The sequence below is a fragment of the Rhinatrema bivittatum genome, chromosome 2, assembly GCF_901001135.1.
Source record: "Rhinatrema bivittatum chromosome 2, aRhiBiv1.1, whole genome shotgun sequence".
NCBI lineage: Eukaryota > Metazoa > Chordata > Amphibia > Gymnophiona > Rhinatrematidae > Rhinatrema > Rhinatrema bivittatum.
Window position 1 is genome coordinate 610,210,573 of NC_042616.1, and position 25,187 is coordinate 610,235,759.

Below are 25,187 nucleotides of genomic sequence, written 5' to 3' on the forward strand. Positions count from 1 at the left end.
ATGCACATAAACCATTTTGAAAATGCCTACTGGTGCACTTACTTGGAAACACCAGTTTGCCAATTCCTCCACCAGTTCACCCATTCCTTCACCAGTTCACTTAAATCTTATAGCACATCTCCTTGAATTTCCATCAGTTCACCCAGACCTTCTACCCAAAAACTGCAGACCACAGACAAGAATGATTTTACTTGTGTGAGTCAATTAGCAGGTATAAAAGTCTACAAATAAGTTTGATAATATATATCTGTATATCTTTTACAAAATAACTACCATGAATACTTCTGAACTCCCCTTTTTGGTCCCAGTGAAATGCATGATGCATGAATTCAAAACTCTTACAGCTGAATTTTAAATTGGCCACACGCGTAAATCCCATTACGCACCGAAGTGCCAGGCCCAGAGAAAGGGGAGGTCCAGGGGGTGGGGAGGAGGTGCGAGGGCTGGAGGTGGCTGCTACAGCAGCCATTTGCCGCTGTGCCAGGGAAGTGCGCTCCGGCAGTCGGCCGGAGCGCACAAGTTGCTTCTGTTCCAAAGGAGCAGTAAGCAGTGAAACAAAAAAAAGAAAAGTTAGGAGACAGGGTTTAGGGAGGAGAGGAGAGGTGAAGAGGGAAGGAGTATGTGTAGGGGGGAGGGAAGTTCCCTCCCAGTCCAGTCCTTAATTGGAGTGGACTGGAAGGGAACTCAGGGAGGCCCGATTGCATCGCCCCACGTAATCTTATAAAATAAGGCCCCCTCCCCCACATTTACCGCCCACACATGCATGCAGGTTATAAAATCCCATGTGCATGTGCACACGGCCATGGGATTTTATAACAAGTGTGCGCCAGTGCAGGCATGTTATAAGATCAGCGCATCTAAGTGTGCAAGCTGGGAAGTGCTTGCACATGGAAGCACGTGCACATCTTTTAAAATCTTCCCCTTAATGTTTATAAATTAGCATATATGTGTGTACATTTATTTATTTATTTATGAAATTTATAAAGCACTTTCCAGGTTTTACAATTAAATCTTCCAAAACTATGGTCAACAGTTTAAAACAAAACACAAAATAAATGCTATTTTTATGCACCAAACCCTTTTGAAAATTCACCTTTGTATTTTTTATATAATTTGCAATTCTATTTATCAGCAATGGAGGGTCATCCTGATCACCATAAAAGGGCCACTTCTTCTCCATTTGAAAGGATTATCTTTGCTTAGTATCAGAAAAACACTTTCACTCTCTTTCTCATCAGCTTATCAGAACTGTCTTGTTCATCTTCAACTTCTAGTCTTTCTCCATAAGCGTATACTTTTTTGCCTGACCTTTGGTGGCTCAAGTTTACTTTTCTTACCCGGATAAGATGCAAGCCATAACGTCTCTGTGTTTTTTCTTTTGCATCATAGAAACATAGAAATGACGGCAGAAGAAGACCAAACGGCCCATCCAGTCTGCCCAGCAAGTCTCACACATTTTTTCTCTCATACTTATCTGTTTCTCTTAGCTCTTGGTTCTATTTCCCTTCCACCCCCACCATTGGCATCCTTTAGTGAATCTAGTACTTCTTAGAATCTCAGTATTTCACCTATTAATACACAATGCTTGCAGATTTTATTCAACTTTTACTGGAACTTCCAATGTAAACAAAACATTTATCTCATCTATCTGCACTATCCGCCGTTCCATAATATTAGACTTTTCCTGCCTTACTACAATGGTTCTAGAACCAGAGTCTCTATCCTCTGTAGGATCTACTGTCTTCTAATCACAGAGGTTATAAGCATTTTAACATCCCCTTGATTAAATTCTATCATAATGGCAACAGTGGTCTCAACAAACCTGATGTGTGAGTAGTGTAAGATGAGTGGTCTCAACAGACCATGCCCTGCTAATGAGATCAGTGAAGATAGGAGTGTTTCAGAGATTTGTCATTCCTCAGTGGGAGGAGTCTTTGGTTTAATAAAACACTTCCACCCATTTAATGCAGTAGGAGATTGAGGAGATTGAGATTGGAGATGTAGGAGAATCCAGAGTGCCATGCACAATCTGAGGGTGCCACCTCCCCATGGAATGGTGCTAGTATAACATGCACTACACTATTTCTCATAGAACTGGCAGGACCTCCCAAGCTCTTCAAAGAGTGACTAAACTAAAGTTGGAACATGCTCAGAAACACACAATAAGAAAACATCAACAACTCTACAAGGAACATTAGAATACCATTCTAATTATTAACCATGGATCACATAGTCCCCCTGAAATCTGGCATACCTGACATTTAACAACAGTTATGTAAATTGATGACAGACATCTCAATATATTTAGCTGTAATTAAATTGGAACAGTATATTGTTATATGATCCAATCATCTGACCTTTGACACACAATACCAAATATTATTAAACACACTTAATGGCTACAGTGATTCTTTAATACTATTTCCTTAATTAGAAAAAAATACCAACTGGGACGGCAGCCAACTAACCTTGGCAATATCCAGGTCAACATATATTTAGTGCTATAACAACAGATGTCACTGTACCAATTACATTCATAAGATAATGCTAATGATATGATGGGAATAGCTTAGTCTTTAAACTTGGCTGTAACAAATACAAGTTCAGACACTGTGAAAAAACTTTTATGGAGGAATTTTTTAACAGGAAGTAGTACCCTAAGGTGAATCCATCAGGATTAACTAATTAATGTTAAACTGCCAAAGATGTGAATTTGTTTGAAAATAAAATGAAACATAGATGAGTAAGCCCATTTTTGTTTCATTTCAAATGAACCACATTTTTTTCTTGAAAACCCAAACTTTTTGTTGTTGGGAAATAGTGCACCCTATTAACAAAACATGCCTCTGGCAGGATGAGGGTTTGGCTCGATACCAGTCTCAAAGCCTGAGGTCTAGGCCTGGATCCAATGCTACAGCATGACAAAGTCTAGGTCCTAATGACAATAACTGAAGCCTGGGCCCAGGCAAAGAATAGGTCTTGGTTGCCGAGGCCCAGGCCTAGGCTCAATGACAGGACCTGGTGGAGGCTTTTCCCATCACTTGGCCTTAGCAATGGGACCTGACCTTGGAAAAATGCCAGCATCAGGCCTGTGCCTAGGCTTTGGGCTTGGGTCTAGGTCTAGTAAAGGGCTTTGGCAACAGAACTCAGCCTCAGCCAAGCCCCAGTGTTGGGCCCAGACCTAGGACCAAGCTTCTGTTACAGGATCCAGCCTTGACTGGGCCCTGGTGTTGAGCCTGGGATAAGCTTGGACCTCAGCAACTAGGATCCAGCCTCAGGCCTAAGCCTGGACATGATCAACAGAACCCCAGTATTGTCCAGGCCCCAGATTTGGACCAAATTTTGGAAATAGGCCTGGGCTTTGGGCTGGGCCCTGGCATCAGGTTGAGGCACAGGCCTGGTCCTCGATAATGGACAGTGGTGTTGGACCCAAGACTAGTCTTTGGGCCTAGGTCTGGGCCTCAGGATCATACTGGGCCTAGGCCTTGAGCCACGGTAACTGAGGCCTAGTCTTGGGCGGCACTGGCATTAGGTCTAGGCCTATGCCCATGCCTAGACCTTGGTGATGGGACCCAACCTTAGCTGGGTCCAAGCATTATACCTGGGTCTAGACCTAGGTAGCCAGAATAAGATGACAGGCCTGGCCCTGGCCAACTTTTTCTTTTAAATTGAAGACCATGGAGATTTCCCCTTTTGATGTCAGGGTAAAATGAAAAAAAAAAACAAAGGAACAACTTTTTTTTTTGTTCCAGGTGAACCTGACTGATGACTGTGAGCTATGAAACAAATGAAAGAATCAAACCACATTTTTGACCTCGCCCGTACTCTAAAAATTGTATCTGTATATCCTAAGATATCCTTCACAAATTAGATCTTTATCACTGAACATTCTTGGTAACAATCAAAATGGCACACACTGCTGCAAAGGAACGATTTTTAACTTTTTGGATCTTTAAGATAGTCATTATCATTTTAGCACAGAAATGAACACTGGTCTTTAGATGAAAATCCACTTCAGTAACCTCTGGTATGTCTTTCTTCATTGTACCAAGAAGAATCAGAAGTTAGACACATAATATACAACAGAAATAATCATACAGCTTGTACTCGATTATTTTCTTTTAAATATTGTTATAAAACCAGTTAATTAACTGGTTCTTTACTCAAGGGGGAAAACAATAATATTGCTTGTATATTAACTATCAGACACTAATAAGTGAGAGACTACAGTGCAGATAATGTAACAAGACCAATCAATGGAATTCCTCTTAACTCTGAGACTGAATCCAAACTCCAAGGAAACTGCAAGAATCAGTTCCTTCACAAGAATATGACAACTGCATTTGTAAGGAAGCAAATATAGGCCATGTTCATTTTATGGATCTAGATCCAACTGGGGATGCTAGCTTTACCCTAGAAACTCCATCAAGTCTTTTTGCAGCATGTAATTGTCATGGCTTTATTTAAAACAAGAACTGTAAAAAATTTCTTCAGACCGGACTGTAAGTGAATATCAGCAACAGTTGTTATTGCTTTATTGTTTTTGTTTTAGAAACAATGTCTCTGAAGCAGATAACTATTCATAATGGTTAGGGTCTGGCTTACAACTGATCCATCTTCCAGGATTTTAATGACTATGGGATATTTTTGTTCCCTTCTGCAGAGACTTACAAATCTTGATATATCCTTACTTGCCTTACCACATGCCAAAACTTCTTGATTTCACCAAATTCTTGCTAGAACAATTGTGCTTCCTCATTCAGATGAGCCAATTTAGAATCTTCTCTCACCTTTTCCACAGCCTTCTGGTAGATCCACTCATCTGGATTCCTCTCAACCACCTCCATGGACCACTTTGGGATATAAGGAAATTTATAACCCTTAAATTCTTTTACCATCTTCTTTACTTCTCTGTTTGCTCTGTAGAGATGCACTAGTTTGTAGCTAAATATCTTCCATGTTTCTCTGATAATGAATATGTGTTAGAATCTGTTATGCTGATGGGAGGAGCAAGCAGATGGGAGTTGGCAATATGTAGGTTATGCTCCTCCAGAGGGGAGGAGTTAGCAATCTATTGTAATCTGCTGCTGGATACTCCTGTAGAGGGAGGAGTTTAGCAATCTGTTATGAGTCACCATGCAGAGTTGTAATCTGTTAGGAACTGGCTCCCGTAGAAGGAGGGGTTCAGCATCTGATATGCTCCGTAGGCAGAACAAGCAATCTAGTTATGATATAGACTGCTGAGTTGGCAATCTGTACCAGCGGAGTGCTAGATAGGGTACTCAGCTGGAAAGGAATGTAAATAGGTGAATCGTTGGGCTGATGGCAGATGACAGCGCCCCCAGGAGGATATCCAGAGAGGGACCACCGGTTAGGCTTGGTTATGGAGACAGACACAGATAGTTCTTTATTAGACAGATTAGTAGAACCACCAGAGATGGCTGTAGTGGGCGGATATGCCCGGCAGGGCTGAAGTCCCTCAGATACTGGAACTGCGATCCCAGGGTTGCTGAGCTGTAGAAAGACTATAGATAGTGAGTAGACAGGGTATGCTGTATACAGAGCCAGTAATAGATGACAATCTCACATAGGTTCTTAAGGAGGCTCAGTAGCTGGAAAGAGATAGGCCCTTGAGGAGTGAGTACCTGGTTCCAGGGAAAGTCTGAGAGAGCAGTGGTAACTCACAATGTCAGTATCTGCGATAGCTTCCAGGCAGTAGAGAATCTTCAGAGTGTTTAGGAACATGGGCCCTCGAGGAGCGAGTACCGGTTCCTGTCTGTAGTCTGAAATAGTAACTCATAATGTCTGTATCTGCGATCGCTTCCGGGCAATAGAGAATCTTCAGAGTCTTCAGGAACATGGGCCCTCGAGGAGCGAGTACCGGTTCCTGTCTGCAATCTGAAATAGAGAAAATAGAGTGAGGCCCCCGAGGAGCGGGTACCTCTGGTAAGTCTGAGGAGGCAGAGTAGCTTGGACAAATTTGTATCCGAATCGTAGTCCTTGCTAACTCAATCTGTTAGCAAAATTGAAGACCTTTTATGTTGGAAGCGGATGATGTCAATACAGGGGGACGCCCCTGAAGTATGCTCCCTTGCTGGTACTTACTTTGGAACACGCGCGCACGCGCCCTACATCATCAGGAATATGGCAGATCTGCAGCGTCGAGCTGGTCCAGGTACGCCAGAGAGAAGTGGCATGGAGATGCCACAGCAGCAAGCCATCCATCAGGCCCGGAGAGAGTTGCCACAGAGGTAGAGAGGGTGGAGCGAGGGCGAAGAGCACCATGAACGCAACAATATGATAAGGAACTCCACCTTGTATGACAGATGTTGCCTGCATTTCTCCTTTTTCTGGAGGATAATAACATGCCACCACCTCTGCTGCACTTTCCCTTGTAGCTTCAGGGGTTTGACTCAGCCTCCATCTTCCTCAGGAAACTCCTCATTCATGTACATGGATATCCCCCTACTGGCTAAGATTCAATAACAATCCACAGCCTAGATTCTCACACACTCTAATCAGAGGCAGTTCATTCACCTCCTGCTCTGACTTCACTCTCAAATCAGCATCAGTTCCTCTCTCCTTCACAGGGTCCATTGACATGGCTGACTCCTCAACTGGAGAACTACTATCTCCAGCACCTTGAGCTATTCCATTGACTCTTCAGCTTTTCCAATAATTTTGCTAAGGATTTCCTGGCTAGTGTGACCCTTATTTTACTGCACTTACATCTACAGCAAGCAGATTTCCTGGATGATAGTCTCCAGTGGTGAACTCATGGTCTCTGGCAACTCAGCCTCCATCCAACTCAGGGCCTCCAGGAGAACTCAGCAGTCTCCACTTGCTACTTCCAAACTACCAGCAAAGTCAGTTTCTTCTCACCTGAAAGATGTAACATTTCTTCACTGGTGGCAGCAGCAGACTGGTCTTCCTCTTCCTTGAGTTTCCCAGCCATTTTTCCTTTGTTGAGCTTTACTAACAGTTCTCATAGCCTCCATCTTCTTCCCTGCCTCCTTCCATTGTAGGTACTGCCATGGTTATGATCCCACCAATGACAACAAGGAGATGAACATACCATGGCTAGCTCTAATCCATAAATCTACCACTCTGCCAAATGCCTCATAGTTGATAGGTAGCCAACCTCAGGTCAAAAATGTGGGGCACAACACTCATGGCATGAAATGTTCATCACCACTGGTCATCTAAGTGGCCTGCAAAATTGGTTCTCTAGCTGTACCATGACCCAATCTAGTTCAAAGAGTTTTCCAGGAAATAGTGCTTCATTTTTTTCCTTCTCTTTTCATTCCCTCTGCAGTAGTTCTTGCAACATACTTCGTTTACCATGCTCCATGCTGTGCAATACTATTCAGTACATGGGGACAACATCCTAGCCCACATATACAGTACATGAAGTTGTGGTATACAATACATGATTAGGCACCGCATGCATGATAATGCTCCATGCACAGATGATGTAGCAATTCTAGAGAGGTGTTCCAGCTTGTACAAACTCTATACATTTTCTTCTTTCACTAAAATTCCAGTGACAGACCCTGTGACCATTTTCGACTTTAACAAGTTGTGATCACATCAGAAGTCCTTAATGTAAAAAACAGTCCAGAATTTGATTTTGTATCCTAAAGCCCCACATTCCAGTTGCCAAATGTCGTGGCCTGAACCTCGCTATCTCTTTTAGAACTGGATGGATCTCTCAAGGGGTAGACTTTGGGTGTACCTTATTCACAAGTCCTTCCACACTCCATGCTCTTGCTTGAATCCAGAGTAAAACAAAGGATCATACTAAATGAGTTTAATTGTCTTATTTATTTTCTTGCATATATAAAACATGACAGATGAAGATTTCAATTAGGAGGTAGTTGATCACACTTAAATTATATCCCAAAGTGTAGATGCATCTAAATATGTTAATTCTGATATAATTTTATCATCCAACATCAGGCATAATGCTTATATAATCTGAGATTTCACTAAACAAATGACTAATGCAACCCCATGGTACTCACAAAAAGATAGTTTGCTCCATGCCTCAGCAAGAAGTGTCCAATTAAATTAGTTGACATTAATCACCCTGGAAATTACAAATGCTGTACAGGGAGCTGAGATCCTTTAAGAGAGAGATATTGTCTGTTCCAAGGCTCTTCAAAAAGTTAGTCAACTAGGGGTGCATGACCAAAAATTTAATTTTGTTTTTCTTTCTTTTCATTTTTAAGGGGGGGTTTTTTGTGTTTCTTTTCATTTCAAATGTAATTATCTTTTTTTAGTACACACTGATTCAAATTAGTGTCCACCAACTCAAACAGTGTGCACTAATTTGAAATAGCATGCACAAACTCAAAATACTATTCACTAACTTGATAAAGTGTGCTCTATTTTGATTTAATGTGTAGTATTTCAAAATTGTGCATGCTATTTCAAGTTAGTGTGCACTAATTTGATTTTGTGCCCTAAAAATGAAAAAAATATACAAAATTTTGTGGGGTTTTTATTGTTTCATTTTAAAAAGTGACATGAAACAATATTGACAATGTTGTTCATATGCTCTATGTTGTTTCAAATGAAAGCTTTAAAACAACAGAGTTGATAAGTCTCAACCAAAGTTGGAACATGCTCAGATATAATGATAACAAAACAACAACAAATCTTCAAGGACTGCTAGATTACCATTCTAATTATTAACCATGGGTTACAGTAAGAGATCTTTCCTTTCACAGGGAAAATATTTGGATTGAGACCTTCTCATAATGGTGGAGAGTCTAGAGAAATACAAATTCCTATCTATTAAAGGAAGGGGTATCCAGTACCTCCAGAAAGAAAAAAGAGGTCTCGGGGTTCAAGACGGAGAACCCTAAGAGGACTGAAGTAAAGAAGAATAGGTCAGAAATTGGAGGATTTTAAAATTTCTCTTCTGATTTGGGAGTAGTCTGGGGAGAAGAATTCACTGAGAAAAAATTGGGTCCCCAGTAGAAGTTCTTGAGAAAAGAAGGATTCAGGTGACCTTCACTTAAAGACAGTTGCAGCCCAGGAAAGCAGTAATACGGCTGCATTTTGATTCCTGAATGGTATGTGGAAACCTGCACAGAATGGCAGTTTTAACCCTAAAGGAGACACAATGGGATTGAGGGTTTAGTGCCATGTGGGAATTTGATTTACTTTGGGTAAATGCACATAAAATCGCTGCTGGGCAGATTAGATGGGCCTTCATGGATTTTATCTGTCATAATTTCCTAACTTTCTATGTTAAGAACATAAGAACATGCCATACTGGGTCAAACCAAGGGTCCATCAAGCCCAGCATCCTGTTTCCAACAGAGGCCAATCCAGGCCATAAGAACCTGGCAAGTACCCAAAAACTAAGTCTATCACATGTTACTGTTGCTAGTAATAGCAGTGGCTATTTTCTTAGTCAATTAATTGCAGGTAATGGGCTTCTCCTCCAAGAACTTATCCAATCTACCCATCTGAGGAAAGAATCCTAAGGAGTTCTTAGTTGAATAGGAGTCAGCCATAAGCCCTCAGATAGCGGGAAGCTACTTAGAGAAAAAAAGAGAGCTGCCTTCAAAGCAGATACTAGGGAAGACTAAAGGGAAGAAGGTCCTGGTTCTGTAGAGCTAACTTGTTTGAGAGGGAAGTTTTATTGCTGATGAAAGTGACTTAGATTTATATTTTGTGAATCTTGAACTTTGTGTTGCTGTTTAGTGCATTAACATTTGATGTATCAGTAATTTTTGGACTTTGTTTTCCTGCCACCAGTGCCAGTAAAGAACTTTTATTTTGAACAACAATTTTAAAATCTGTGTGGTGATGTATCTGCTTTAGACTGGGCTGAAAAGCAGAAGATCCCCAGTGAGGAAAAGGGTCTTGAAGATTTAAATCTTTTCCCTCCAAGCAGGAACCCTGGGATGTCTTATGGCCTGCTCTAGGCCATGAACCTCCTAGTGAGGAGGATGTGATCGGAATAGGGACTACAGTTATAAATCATTTCTATTCATTTAAGGGGGAATTTTAAAAGCCCGATGCACTCATTAATTAGGGGACATGCAAATATGTCAGGCTTGCACGCACTAAGCAGATTTTAAAAGCCGGCTGGATCTGCATGTAAATGCTGCAGCACACACATCTCAGAAGTTTTCAAAAAGGGACGGGGTGTGGGCGTGGTTTGGGCAGGGCATGGGTGATTCAGGGCATGAAGCTGAGATGTGCTCATAAATACTTACCGTTTAAATTATAAAATAAAGATAACTAGGCAGATCAGTGGGATTTTAAGGGACAGGGATAACTGGAGGAAATGAAGACTATTTAACCAGGGGGGGTTGGAAGGTCTGTCTCTTAACTGGGTGAACTGGGGATGAATTGGTAAAACTGGAAATGGCATTGGCCCGCACCCTTTTAAAAATCCCCTGATTTATGCAGTAGGAGTGTGGCTTACAATTTGGTGTATGTGTGCATGCAGCCAGGTTATTTTATAACAAGCGCGCATATACGTGCGCCAAGTTATAGGATAGCCACATCCCTGGGTGCACAATGACGAATGTGTGCACAGGTGCGACTGCGTGCCAATGTGAAAGGTAATTTTTTCTTAGCAGAGTGAGCATTAACGTACGGGATCTTTATCGACTGCTGACAATCTTAGATGAAAAATATGAAATGATGGGAACCGACAACAAAGAAAAAGGATCAGGAAATCTCTTGTAAATTTTTTCTGCCACATAAATCACAAAATCTGCTTCAACCACAGTGATGACTGGACTAACTCCTGACAAATATCAGAATAAAGGAAACAAAGCCTAGAATAATTAAAAAAAAAAAAAAAACAACTAGCTTTCAAACATTACAGATTTCAAAAGCTAATAAAAAATATATATATATACACATAATTTGCACAGAATTCTCACATGGAGCACACAAAGGAGCAGCTCCTTTCTCAGGATCCTTCACGTCAAGACAAAAGTGCATATGTGCCCTGGTGTGCAGCGTCTCTGGTGGCAGTAGCAGCTCTTTAGCCCAGCGGTGGAGGATGTGTCTGGGGGCATGTCCAGCTGTTTCCCCAGGAAAGGATAGCACAGGCAAGGGACACTCAGGGCAGCAGCGAGATGGCAAATGCTGAAGGGGGCTCAAGATGGTATCAGGAGGCCACAAGCAACAGGTCACCTAGGCAGACACAAGATGATGAGTTCTCTTCTGGTGTCATTGGTGGCCCTTTAACCAAGCAGCCATTGATGTCACCGGGAGATGTGTTCAGATACTTCCCAGACCAGGCCTCAAGCATACAACAGTGCCAGGGGCACTATCCCCAGCCTCCCAAGAATAGAAAAAGTAGCTATGGCACATCCACATTGCCGCTGCTGCAGGGGCAGTGACGGCAGCAGAAGCAATCCTCCCTGTTTGCTCCACTCCTCCCCCTCTCCAAAGAGCCATGGAAGGGCCTTGGTAGTCATGCAACAATCCTGTGGCTGCCATCATGACGCAGCATGATTCTGCCTCCTTACAGTCATAGGCCACTTCCAGACCCTGGTCCTGACAACAGCACTGCTATAATTTTTTAAAATTAATCTGCCAAGATAAAAATAGCACTACCTCTGGGCTGTTATAGTCACTTTCTCATCGCTGCTCCACACACAGTTCCTTCCATACTGGTCACCAGCATGCCATCCACTGAGGTGCTCCATTAAGAATAAAAGATTCCAGGAAATGCACCCCTTATTCCAAGTAATCTTTTATAGCATTTAATTTTAGCATCTATATCTCAAGCAATTTACTCATAAAAGTACACAGATCTTAATGAAGTTCAAATATCAAAAAACTCCAGTGCTGAAATTGTCAAAAAATGTATAACAAAAGCCCTAACATAAGCCAAATAAAGTATTGCAAATCGAAGGACTTGCACTTTTAAACTGGTGCGTGGGTTCACATGTGGACATGTTCGTAAGCCCGCTTCCAGGGACATGGTTATTTTATAACATACATGCATATATGCATGTATGTTATAAAATACATTTTATAAAATACATGTGTGCAGAATTTTAAGTGGGCGTATGCATGTGTATGCAAATCTCACTTCTACCATGTAAGAGAGGGATTTGAAAAGGGATACATGCCAACACATTTGCCAGTTTTACCAGTTTGTTTCCAGTTCAGCCAGTTAACAGATAGGTCCTCCAACCCTCCCAGTTTGATAGCCTGCACACCCCACTGTTACCCCAGACCCTTTAAACCCCTCTGAAATGGTTCATATTTTTTGTACTTACACGCCATCCATAGCAGAAGTTATGCGGCACTGGGCCTTGATGCATGCCAGATCGTGTAAGTATTTACGCGCAAATTTCTGGTGAAAGTCCTGAAAAACCTACGTACCGGCCATGTTTTCCCAGACCACACCCGTGCCCCACCCCTTTTTGAGAAGTTCCGAGATGTACGCGCATTTTGAATGGCTTTTAAAATCCGCTTGGTGCACGCGAACTTGACATATTTGTGCATCCCCTAATTTCGGCACGTGTTAAGCTTTTAAAATTTACCTTAAAATGTGTAAATATATTTCAAACAATGCACTGTGAAGCAAGTCCAGAAACCTTCCTCATAAATCCAATTGCATATCTTACTGAAGAAATTTCAACTATAAGTTCATGCATGCAAAGGGGAATCACCCACTAACTACTTTATAGATCTGGGTAAGTCTCAAATGAGAAAAAGACAGTTATGAGCAAGGATAAACCAGATATTTGGTAGGAAACAATAGAAAAAGAAGAAATATATGGAGAGCAGGAAGCTTGAGGTGATAAAGTCTTACAGCAATAGGAAGCGAAGTTAGGGATGATAGGAAAAAAATGTTATTTTAAAAATCCATATAAAATAATAAATATAACCAACAACGCAAAGGGGACTATGCAATAAAACCTGAGATAACAAAGTTTATTGTGCACCCCACTACAATTTTATATGTGTGCTAAAACAGAATTTAATATGAAGTCTAATAATTTTATTGAGGGGCTAAATACATTAACACAAAAAAGGTTTAACATGCATATCAGGTGGACACTTTATTTTTGCTAAGGTTTAAGGGGATGGGAAATCTCCCATGCTAACAAACCCAAATTTGAAAGAGTCACTTAACATGGGGGATTTTGATCTGCAGCTAGCATACATACTAAACTTGTTTGTGTTAATATCCACATTAGGACCAAGGCCATGTATATTGAAGGAAAATTTCAGTGTCCTTGCTAAAAATGTGATAGCATGCTAAGTCTAATTTTAACGTGCATGTGAAACTTCTTTTCAGGTGCAAGTTTTAATGCATAGCCCATTTTTGTTTTGCTGAACATACAGTATTTATTATTTTATATGGATTTTTAAATTAACATTTTTCCCTTCTCTAACCTCTGTTCCTATTACTGCAAGTTATCATTATCATCATTTACTTTTGACATGCTTTTCCAGCCGGAGGTTCAAAGAGTGTTACAAACAGAGCTATTTTACAATGTGAAGTACTACACTGCAAATAGTGGAATGCTAAACCTCAAATATCTGTGAGCATTTAAAGAGGGAGAGCATAGCACAGAATAATAGTTTTATGCAAAAATAGTAACAGTACAGAACTCAACAGAGAACAGTAGCTAGTTTAAATCATGTGCAGCTAAAGGGTAGCTGTGGCGTTAGGCATAGGGCAGGGGTGTCAATTTAAGACAAATACATTGTTATAGAGTTTAAAGCACAAAAGGTAAAGTTGCATATCCTCAAACTTCCTGCACTACCACAAATTTCTACTTTACTTCCTCTTCAACCCTTCCCTTCACCAGACATAAATCTCGTCTATTCTTGCTCATGAGATTTTCTTTCTCTATTGAGAATTAGCACAATCTAAGGTTACTGGATGATGGCTGAAGTAGTCTTGGTTTTGCTCAAAACCTAGCTCATCCTGTAACTATCTTGTGAAGCTGGTAACTGAGTTCCCATCCCAGTTCAGTTAAACTCCTTTTTCACATCCAAATCCCTTTTAAGTAGATGTGTAGCAGTGGGACACTTTTACTGATTTTTAGGGGTGTGCATTCGGTCCCTACGTATTGGCAATCCGCAACGGATGTGCCAATATTCGTTGTATTTGTGGGGAAGCGAAACGTATCGTGATTCCCCACGAATACAACAAATTTTCCCCGAATTATTCAGCCGCCAATTTAAACAACCCTCCCACCCTCCTGATCCCCCCAAGACTTACCAAAACTCCCTGGGGGTCCAGCGGGGGGGGGGGGGAGGGGGGTCCGGGATCCATCCCCTGCACTCTCACACCCATGATATGTTTTAAAATGGCGCCGGTAGCCCCTGTGACATAGCAAGGGCAAGGCTATTGGCGCCATTTTGATTCCTGGCACCCGACAGCACGAGTACAGGAGATCGCTCCCGGACCCCCGCTGGACCTCCAGGGACTTTTGGTCAGCTTGGGGGGCCTCCTGACCCCCACAAGTCTTGCCAAAAGTCCAGCAGGGGTCCGGGAGCCACCTCCTGCACTCGGGCCGTATTGCCAGTATTCAAAATGGCGCCGGCACTACCTTCGCCTTCACTATGTCACAGGGGCCGACGGTTGGCCTCTGTGACATATGAGGGCGAAGGCTAGCGCCGGCACCATTTTGAATATTGGCAACCGCTAGCCTTTGCCTTCACTATGTCACAGGGGCCGACCGTCGGCCCCTGTGACATAGTGAGGGCAATGGTAGTACCAGCGCCATTTTGAATACTTGCAATACGGCCCGAGAGCAGGAGGTCATTCCGGACCCCCGCTGGATTTTTGGCAAGTCTTGTGGGGGTCAGGAGGCCCCCCCAAGCTGGCCAAAAGTCCCTGGGGGTCCAGCAGGGGTCCGGGAGCGATCTCCTGCACTCGTGCCGTCGGGTGCCAGGAATCAAAATGGCGCCGATAGCCTTGCCCTTACTATGTCACAGGGGCTACCGGTGCCATTGGTCAGCCCCTGTCACATGGTAGGAGCACAAGATGGCGCCGATGGCCATGTCACAGGGGCTGACCAATAGCACCGGTAGCCCCTGTGACATGATAGGTCAAAGGCTATCGACGCCATTTTGAAACTGCTTCGAGGGTGTGAGCGTGCAGGAGATGGGTCCCAGACCCCCCGCTGGACCACCAGGGAGTTTTGGTAAGTCTTGGGGGGGGGTTCAGGAGGGTGGGGGGTTGTAGTAAATTTAATGTTAGCCGGGTACCGAATAGGATTAGACGTAAAACCGTATCCAGGCGCCATACGGACGTATGCAACGTATTTGCCCCCCGACGAATACATATCCCGAATGCAACGTATGGCGTCCCTCTGCACATCCCTACTGATTTTTTTCTCTTCTCTGGTTTTCGGCACTCAAATGATTTGCAATAGCAAAGTTCATTGCACAGAAATCTTTCTTGTCCAAAATAAATTTTATCAGCACTGGACAGTAATCAATTTCATAGCAATTTTGGGGCAGATTTTAAAAGCTGCGTGCGGGCGCAGATTTGTTCGCGCAACCTGGCACGAACAAATTTACGCCTGATTTTATAACTTTCCTTCTGCCCCCCCCCGCACCTTCCCCTCCCTTCCCCTACCTAACCCACCCCCTAGCCCTACCTAGAACCCCCCTTACCTTTGTTGAAGAAGTTACGCCTGCCTCCTGGCAGGCATAACTTACGCGCACCGGCCAATGGCCAACCTGCGATCCTACACCAATGCAGCAATCTGGGCAATAAAAGACTGTGTGCTGGATTTCCGGGAAGAGTTTACATGTTGAGATTAAATATGTTTTAACTCCTGATGCAGCAAGCTAATGATATGCTAACGTATTGGGAGTTAAAAAAGTGGGTGGCTTGTAAAATAAGCATTTGGCACTAGCTGAATGCACATTTTAACAAGAGAAGGGGGGGGGGGGTCTTTGACAGGCACTTAAATCCCCTAAAAAAGGGGGAAAAAGTTTTTTTAAAAAGTTTTAAAATGTCCTCAGTTAAGTATTGACTTCTCTGTACAAATGGTGGCCACTACTTACCCAGATAAGTACTTTCTTATTTGGCTACCTAGCCAAGAATAAGAACTGTCAGATATCCGGACAAGTAAGTATTTATCCGGCTATCTGGAGCAGTTTGCCATTACTTGATTTGATAAATACTTATCCGGATAAGTAGCAGCGAATTACGCCAGATAGCTAGATAAATACTTATACATTTAAGTAGTGGTGAACTGCCAGATAAGTACTGACTTATCTGGCTGTCTGGCAGCTCTTACCTTCTGCCAAATAGCCAGGTACGTCAGTACTTATTGAGGTAAGTGGCTATAGCTGCTAGTTACCCAGATGAGTCAGTACTTATTTGCAGACATTTACAAACTTTTTCCCCCTTTTTGGGGGTTTTAAGTGCCAGTGCAGTAGGACTGGAAACTAAACTCCAGCTCTGATCCAGGAGTTAAGTTTCCAGCATTAAGGGGGTCATTTATCAAAGGCTTATCGCACGCGATACGGCCATATCGCGTGCGATAAGCCTCTATTGCATTCGAAAAGGGCCTTTTTGCATGCAATAGAATGCAAATTAGGGGGAGGGGAGGAGTCGGCGGTGTCTTCGCTGCTGGCGATAATGTTACTAAATATTATCGTTGGCAGTAGCGCGCCAAATATCACCACCTTTCATGGTGGCGCTATTCGGTGCGGAAGCCGGCAGCCGGCGCCCCGCCGTGGTGTGAAGGCTGTGGGCTTTTGCAGGCCTGCTCCCCCCCCCCGCCCCCCATTTTCGCAGGATTCATCATTCTGCGAGGAATGATGAATCCAGGCCTAAGAAAGGTGCTGCAGCTAAATGCAGACTCTAAATTTTGGAGTACTGCTTAATGCCCACTTATGCATGGCATTTCCAGGTGAGGGTGCTAAACAGCACTTCTGTTGAGGGATGCACATTTCAAGGTAAATTTTAAAAGCCTGATGTGCATTAATTAGGGGATGCGTGAATATGTTGGGCTTGGAAGCGCTGAAGGAATTTTAAAAGCCATGCAGATATGGGTATAAATGCCACAGTACTCACATCTCGAAAGTTTTCAAAAAGGGGCGAGGTGCGGGCATGGTCTGGGCAGGGCATGGGCATTTCAGGGCGTGAGCGGTGCATGTAAATGCTTATGCCCTCCGGCGTGCATCAGTTCCCTCTGCCGTGTAACTTTACTTCTGCTATGGATGCTGTGTAAGTTATAAAATAAGGATAAATAGGCAGATCGGCGGGATTTTAAGGGGTGGGGATAACTGGGAAGGGGTGGGCGAAGGCTATTAACCTCTTCACTGAGAGACCTGAGCACAAACTGATAAAACTGGAAATAGGGTTGGCATGCGCCCCTTTTAAAACCCCCCATTTTACACGGTAGAAGAAGCATTTGCATGTACTTGCACACATTCACTTATAATTTGGCACACGTGTGCACACGGCCGGGCGATTTTATAACACGTACACATATACGCACATCAGTTATAAAATAACCATGTTCCTGGGCATGGGTGTATGCGCCAGTTTGAAAGTTACTGTCTTTCTGTACGCAAAACCGCTTGCTGCTTTGGCGGCAAATTTTCCGCACAGAAAACGTGTGCTCAAGTGCAGGCACAAAGGTTCATTCGAATGAATGCGCACGTTTCTGCGTTGGCCTCTTAGTTGAAAGGGATTTTTCAAAGGTTTGTCATGATTTTATATAGAATACAGAAGGAATATCATTTAATTTGTGAAAATGTGCTTATCATAAATATGATAAATCAAAAACCCAAAAATATAATATAACATGTAACTAAATACAAATGATAATGACCTGTTATATAAGGAATGTCATAAAGTAACCATGTGTACCTTCATACGATGCTAGTAAAAGTCTTTAGCTATCGTATCTGTATCTGTGAGCCCTGGAATTGGGACTTCAACAATCATTATCATAAATATGAGGCATGTTGATCCTGAATCTACAGAGTGCCGGACCGCACTCATCTGCAACTGCTTCATCAACCATCTGGACTGTAGAAAATTCTGTCTAAAATATTTGACTATCACGCAAGATTAAACTGAAAATGTATGCTAACATTTTGGCCAGGATTTGTAAGGTAATTTTGAAACCATAATAATTTTTTTTATTTTCTACAAGTGAGCTGAGCTAAGATTTAGGGCAGGGTTAGGGCTGAGATTTATGGTTACATAGATTTCTACACATGAACTGAACTGAGATTTAGGGTTACAGAGAGCATTTTTCTTAATTTTCATTGCTAATAAACCCTTTTTTTTTTTTTACTATAATACCACATGCTTCTGTTTTCTATAGAGGATATGAATCCAAATGTGTTTTGTAAATGTGTAATGAACAGATTTTGCTTCTATTGCTTGTGCTAGTAATATTGTGTGTTTATTTTATTTTACTTTTATTTTCTGCTATAGCCTTTCCTCTCCATTCCTTGGAGAACATTTAGCTCTGTGCTCATGCAACACAACCCCATTCTACATCAAACAACCAAGAGGTAGAGTTATTTGTGTGGCCCCTCTCTCAGGTGGGGTTCATATTTGACATCACAGAAGAGGACCTAGAATCTGGTTCTAGGTAATAACTTAGACTGTCACTCAAAACCCCCCAGTCAGCAACATGGTTCTAGACCAGGATTTAATAATGTAGCTTGGAACATAGTCTGAATAGATTCCAGCTATTGATGGATTACTTATGAAATATGATGATCTGACAGTCAAGGAATGGATAACAGAAGCTTGAGCAGCATTAAAGGACTTCCAGCTTTCTTCACATGTTCAATGGAAGTTCTGAAGGTCCATCTTGAGAGCCAGACAAAAAAAAAAATCAAGTAAAGCTGCTGGTAAGGTCAGAAGAGGACAATGTTGAAACCATATTTACAATATTGAGAGAGGTGTATGGTGACAAAATACCTAATTGGATATGTCTAAGAGGGTTTTATGATAGATGCCAATAGGAAAATTAAAAGTGTTCAAAAGTTTGCTTACAGCCTTCAGGATCAATTGTCAAAAATAATATCCTATGGTAGGGCTTATATTGGTGACCCAGAAGCTCAGCTGAAGAAACAGTTCATACCTGAACTATTTCATGTAAATCTCAGTGCAAAAGAAAACTCCAGTATGCTGTTGAGTGAGCTGGTGCAAGCAGAAGTAGAATGGATTGAAGAAGATCCCATTGCAGATAGGGCCTCTCTTCGGGTTATACAAGAGAGAGCTGAAGAGGATAAAACCCCACAGAGGTTGGTCTCACTGACAAGTGAATTTTCAAAAGAGTTACACCTGTAAATGTAGCATACTATCGTAGCAATTTTAAAAATGAAAAGTTCACTTATGTGAGCAAATTCTATGAACAATTCAATGGCATATATTGTAGCAATTTTCAAAAGCCCACTTACATGGGTAAAATACATTTACACTTGTAAATCCAATACTTTTGAAAATCGGGCCCTTAGGTTGCAATTCTAAGCTTAACCAAAATGGTTAAAAGGCCAGGGCCCCATCAAAAGGAATTTGGAAAACAAGACAGGATAGAATGGAGGCAAGTCTTGCTTACTCAGCAGCAAGACCTCTTCAGGGGCTTTGCACATGGAGCTGCAGTTTAAACCCCCTTGGCAAGGTGCCTGATTGGAAAGGAATCAAAGGAGAACTGACCAGAAAAAAGGGGCCTTCTATCATTGCCACAAGCTTGATCACTATTGTAGATACCACATGAGTCTGGGGACAAAGAATGATACTTTGAACAATGATACACAAGAAAGTCCCCATCAGGGTAGACTCCCCATTGCATTGGAGCATGTTCCACTGATGTTAGAGGATCCAGACCGAAAAATAAATGAATGTCATGCTGAATTGGAAAGGAGAAGGGCCATGGCTTTTGGCAAAAGTCCTGCCCTGGATGTATCAATTAGTGGGGCAAAATCAAAATGCTATTTGAATACTGGATATGATGTTATGATGATTTTGGCAATACACTTCTACCAAAACTTTCCATAATTGATAATAGAAGAGGCCAACTGGGTTAAGATAGAAACAGCCTTCCATAAGTCATGATTATTAATCTATTTAACTTCTTTCTGTAGAGGATTCATTTTCTAAAGCTGGCATAATCTTTTAATATGTCCTTCTTTCTTTCTTTTGGTTTTAGCCATTGAATCCTATGAAGTATATATTTAAAAAATTATTAAAATGAGTCAAAGAGGTAATTGATATGTGAGCATTATATACATTTTTTTTTCTCTGTCTTTGCACTGATATTAAGGTTGAAGGATATTTGGACAGTTTCTTTTGCTCAAGTTCAGTTGTTGGTGATACCAAAAATGTGCATGTTCGTATTTATCAAAAAATCGATAATGCATGCAATAGAGCTAATAGTGTGTTATGCAATCCAAAGGGAGGGAAGGTTTAAAAACCCACATAAAGAATATTTGTTATACTACAAATATAAATCTATTTGTATTCATTAATGTCAGTGAATATATATCTCTGCCACAAACTTTCCTAAGTCCTGAAGCTGGATGAATTGAGTCCTGTGAATGCAGAATATAAGAAACATAATACAAATGAGAAACATAAGAATCATTCATCTGTTAAATAAGCTTTTTAGCAGTATTCCATTTTATATTCTTTCAAAATGCTGCAGTAAGGGAACATTTTAGAACCAGATGTTTGCTTGTGCAAAGTGATATTTATTTTATTGCAATATTTTTTTTTTTAATTTTCATTAATAAATACTCATTTCTCTTCCTTGATTTACTAACAGCTAACAGATTGCATATTATTCTATATGCATATAACATTTAAAGATCACAATACAGATGGAAGCAGAAGGAGTCAGTCACCTGTTAAATGAACCTTTTTGGCTGAACTCTTTTTTAGTTATATAGTAGCATCCTGTAATGAATTTCATTATATAGGCCACATGGCTAAATATCTGGATATTTTCAGCCTGCAGCATTTTTTTTAATGTCTTGCTGTAAAATATGATATTGATGCTGTTCTGTGGAGATTTAAACCTGTGCACAAGTTTTTCATTCTTCCAAATTTTGCAGGGACCCTGGTACACATTTCTGGTCTCTTATTTCTTTCTAATATATTTTACTAGATTAAATCTTTCCTAGTGATGAACAAAATGCCTATTGCATTGTAATATAGTTAACACTATATTAGTAGACACAGTGGTTTGTCCTTTTTATCCATTTTACAGTCGTCTTAAATATGGAGAAAACTCAAAACATCATAACAAGGTAAGGATACTGAGGGAGCTCAGAGACATGCTGGCGGGTCCTCTGAAAGACCTTTTCAATGGATCACAGGAAACGGGTGTGGTGCCACGTGACAGGAATAGAGCTGTGGTGGCCCATTTCACAAGAGTGGTAGCAGAGAGGAGGCTGGAAACAAGACAGCCTCACTTCAGTGGAGGGAAAATTAATGGAGATGCTGCTGGAGGAAAGGATAGTGAACTATTTATAAACTGGTGGGTAGTTAGACCCTAAGGCAACATGGATTCATCAGGAGAAGATCCTGTCTGACAAATCTAATTGACTTTTTTGATTGGGTAACTAGAAAATTGGATAAAGGAAGAACACTCAATGTGATTTACTTGGATTTCAGCAAAGCTTTTGATACAGTACCGCATAGGAGGCTCGTGAATAAAATGAGGGGCTTGGGACTCAGCACCAAGGTGGTGGAGTGGACTACAAATTGATTGATTGACAGGAGACAGCCTGCAATGGTAAATGGAACCTGCTCTGAAGAGAGAACCATGTTAAGTGGAGTGCCACAGGGATCGGTTCTGTTCAATATCTTTCTGAGTGATATTGCAGAAGGGATAAAAGATAAAGTTTGTTTATTTGTGGATGATACTAAAATCTGCAACAGAGTTTGTACATTTGAAGGAGTAGAGAAAATGAAAAGTGACAAGAACACTTGGTCAAAAACTTGGCAGCTGGGATTCAATGCCATGAAGTGCAAAGCTATGCATCTGGGTGCAGTAATTCAAAAGAGCTGTATTTGATGGGGGATGAAAGACAATGTGCATGTACTAGGAGAGGGACCTTGGGGTAATAGTTTCTGAAGATATGAAGGCGGTAAAGCAATTTGACAAAGTCAAAATCTAAAGCCAGAAGAATACTGGGCTGTATGTATGTAAGCAAAAGGAAGTGATAATGCCCTTGCTCAGATCCTTGGTAAGGCCTTGCCTAGAGAACTGTGTTCAGTTCTGGAGCCCATATCTCTAAAAGGATAAAGACAGGATGGAGGCAGTCCAGAGAAGGGTGACAAAATTAGTGTGTGGGGGGATCTGTATTGGAAGCCTTATGAGGAGTGGCTGAAGGATCTGTATAACCTGGAAGAGAGGAGGTGCAGGGGAGTCATGATACAGACCTTCAGATACTTGAAAGGTTTTAATGATTCATGATCCTTAAACTTTTTTCTTTGGAAAGCAAACAATAGAAATAGGAGTCACGATATGAAACTCCAGAGGGAATGACTCAGAAGCAACATCAGGAAATATTTCTTCATTGTAAGGGTGGGGATGCCTGGAATTCCTTTCCAAAAGAAGTAGTAAAGATAAAAACAGTAAACAAATTTAAAAAGGCATGGGATAAACATGTAGATGCCTTAAGGCAGGAGGAGGAATGAAGAAAATGGGGCATGGGGGTAATCTGCAAGGAGCAGCAGCAACTACTAATAGAAGACATGGGGATTACTACCCTTAACCAATTAGCCTTGTCTCAACTACAACATTGCTCTTTGATATGGTGGGGGGAGGGGGGGAGTAGAATTGGATACAGATGACAGCAAATGCTGGGCCCTGACTTTTACAGTCCAAGATACTGACACACAGACATTAAGGAAAAAGCATAGTACTCCTTCTACAGCCAAGTCCAAATGCAACACATGTTCAAACAACATTTTCTGAATAATCAAGAAGGCTGCTCACCTGTAAAAATATTGCTAGCAGTAATTTTGTTATGGGCTTGACATTTGCTTGGTTAATATTACTACCCTTAACATAAGGCTTGGGGGTAACCTGCACAGAGTTGTAGTTACTACCCTTATCAGAAACATGGGGGTAATCTATGAGTAGCAGTGTTAGGATTTGTAAGTATGTGGGCCCTTTAGCCGAGGTGAGAGGTGGTACTGCCCAGGGAAGGAGCCCTGTTGAGCCACACTGTTGGGAGGCGGAGTCTCAGCTGAAGAATATGTGGAGATAGAGATGGTGACCCTAGGAGGCGGGCCACGGAGCGCCAGAGAAGATGCTGATGACAGACTCAGCTGAATGACAAGAGTCAGGCAATAGCTGTGACACTACCCGAGGATTGGGGTGCCGGGAGAAGGATACAGTCACTGTAGTTACACTGGGTCCATATAGATGTACACAAGAGGGTTCCTCAGTGGTAGATCACGGTAGTGGTCCGCAGAACGGGGTACACTGGCGAGGGTTCCTCTAGGGTTATCATGGCATGGGTCCACAGAGCAAGGTAGACCCGGAAGTGGCTCCTCTGATGACTCACAGCAATGGTACACAGAGCGGGGTACACTGGAGAGGGAATCCACATAGATAACACAACAGAGGTCCGCAGTGTGGTACTCACAGAGACTGAAGACAAGAAGTAGTTCCGTAGAAAGCCTCGGGGAGCGAGGCAGGCAGAAGTCCAGGTGAAAAGGCCCTCCGAGGAGCAGATAGCCAAGAGATGAAAGAGGGCCTCCGTGGAGCGGCTACCCAATAGTCTCACACTAGGAAACAGGAACCGGAACAATGCTGAAGTTAGCAGGTAGATACAGCAAGTGAACTTGTTGCCAAGTTGCCGGCTGTCTGGGCTGACGAGCTTAAGTATAGAAGGTGAGTGACGTCATCTTATGGGGATGCCCCAAGGTTCCCATCATGAGGTGGTTAAAGCTGGTTGGGGAGCGCATGCCTAGGGAACCCCGAGAGTAAGATGGCGGTCGACAGCATCCATGCTGCTCAGGTAGGCCCAGGAACGGAGACCGGAAGGCCGGAGGTAGCTGGCATAGGTCGCGAGTTCGCCCAACAGAGCCAAAGCAGTAAAAAGAGAGGTGAACAGCAGCGGTTGCAGCCGTCTGTGGGCGAGGAGCGAACAAGCAGCAGTTACTACCATAAGAAAGTTGCTGGGCAGACTGGATGGACCAGATCTTTATTTTTTTTTTTCTGCTGTCATTACTATGTTATTATGTAACTATGTAAGATAAATATCAAATGAATAAAAAGACCTCTGGATATACCAACTTGAAAAGTGCTATATAAAATATCCAGAATTATATGAATTACGTATTAAGTATCAAGAAAGAAAAATATAAAAATGTACAAAAAAATTATGAAACTTAGTTGAGCATTGAAATAATGTCATTGAATTATGGAGGCTTTTATGACTAATGATTTTGCCTTTGTCACCAATCTTTAAGGCGGCTGCTTTAGGATTGGCTTCTGAAGTCTTTTTCCTCCATTTTTTCAAATTTCAAAAGTCATAATTAATTTAAGATTTTTTAATAGCCTGGACACTGCATTTGCTTGTCCCAGAAGCAAATTCAGAAGCATAGTTTTGCAAGAGACATCTTTTGAAGATATACAGTTCTGGATATTTTGTATAGCACTATATAAGATAAGACATAAATGTTTGTCTATCTTCTTTATGCTATTTATTTACTACTTTATTTAAAAAATTGTATTCTGCCTTTTTCAATAATATTGTACAAGGGAGATTATAAAAATTGGACATAAAACATAGGCATAGAGGAGTATGCTGGTAGTTATAGTAGTGGGCTGTGAACCACATAAGCCAGAATTCAAGTCTCACTATCATTCCTTGTGACTTTGGGCAAATCACTTCACCCTCTATTGCCTCAGGTACAAACATAGTACCTGATTCACTTAGGGCTTTTTCCATAGACATAAAATGGGAGAAAAGCCTTAATGAATCTGGCCCTTAGACTGTGAGCTCTCTAGGGGCAGAGAAATATCTACAACACTTGAATGGAACCTGCTTTGAAATGCATGAAAAAGCAGAAAATATATAAACTTCAAGGTAAAATAAAAAATTCTAATAATCTTCGTATTCAGCTGTTATACATTATTATTTTTTTTTTTTTATGTTTCTGATAGACTAGTGGGTGTATCACTTCTCGCTGTTAAAGTGAAAGTACTTTCTTTGAAGAGTATTTGTAG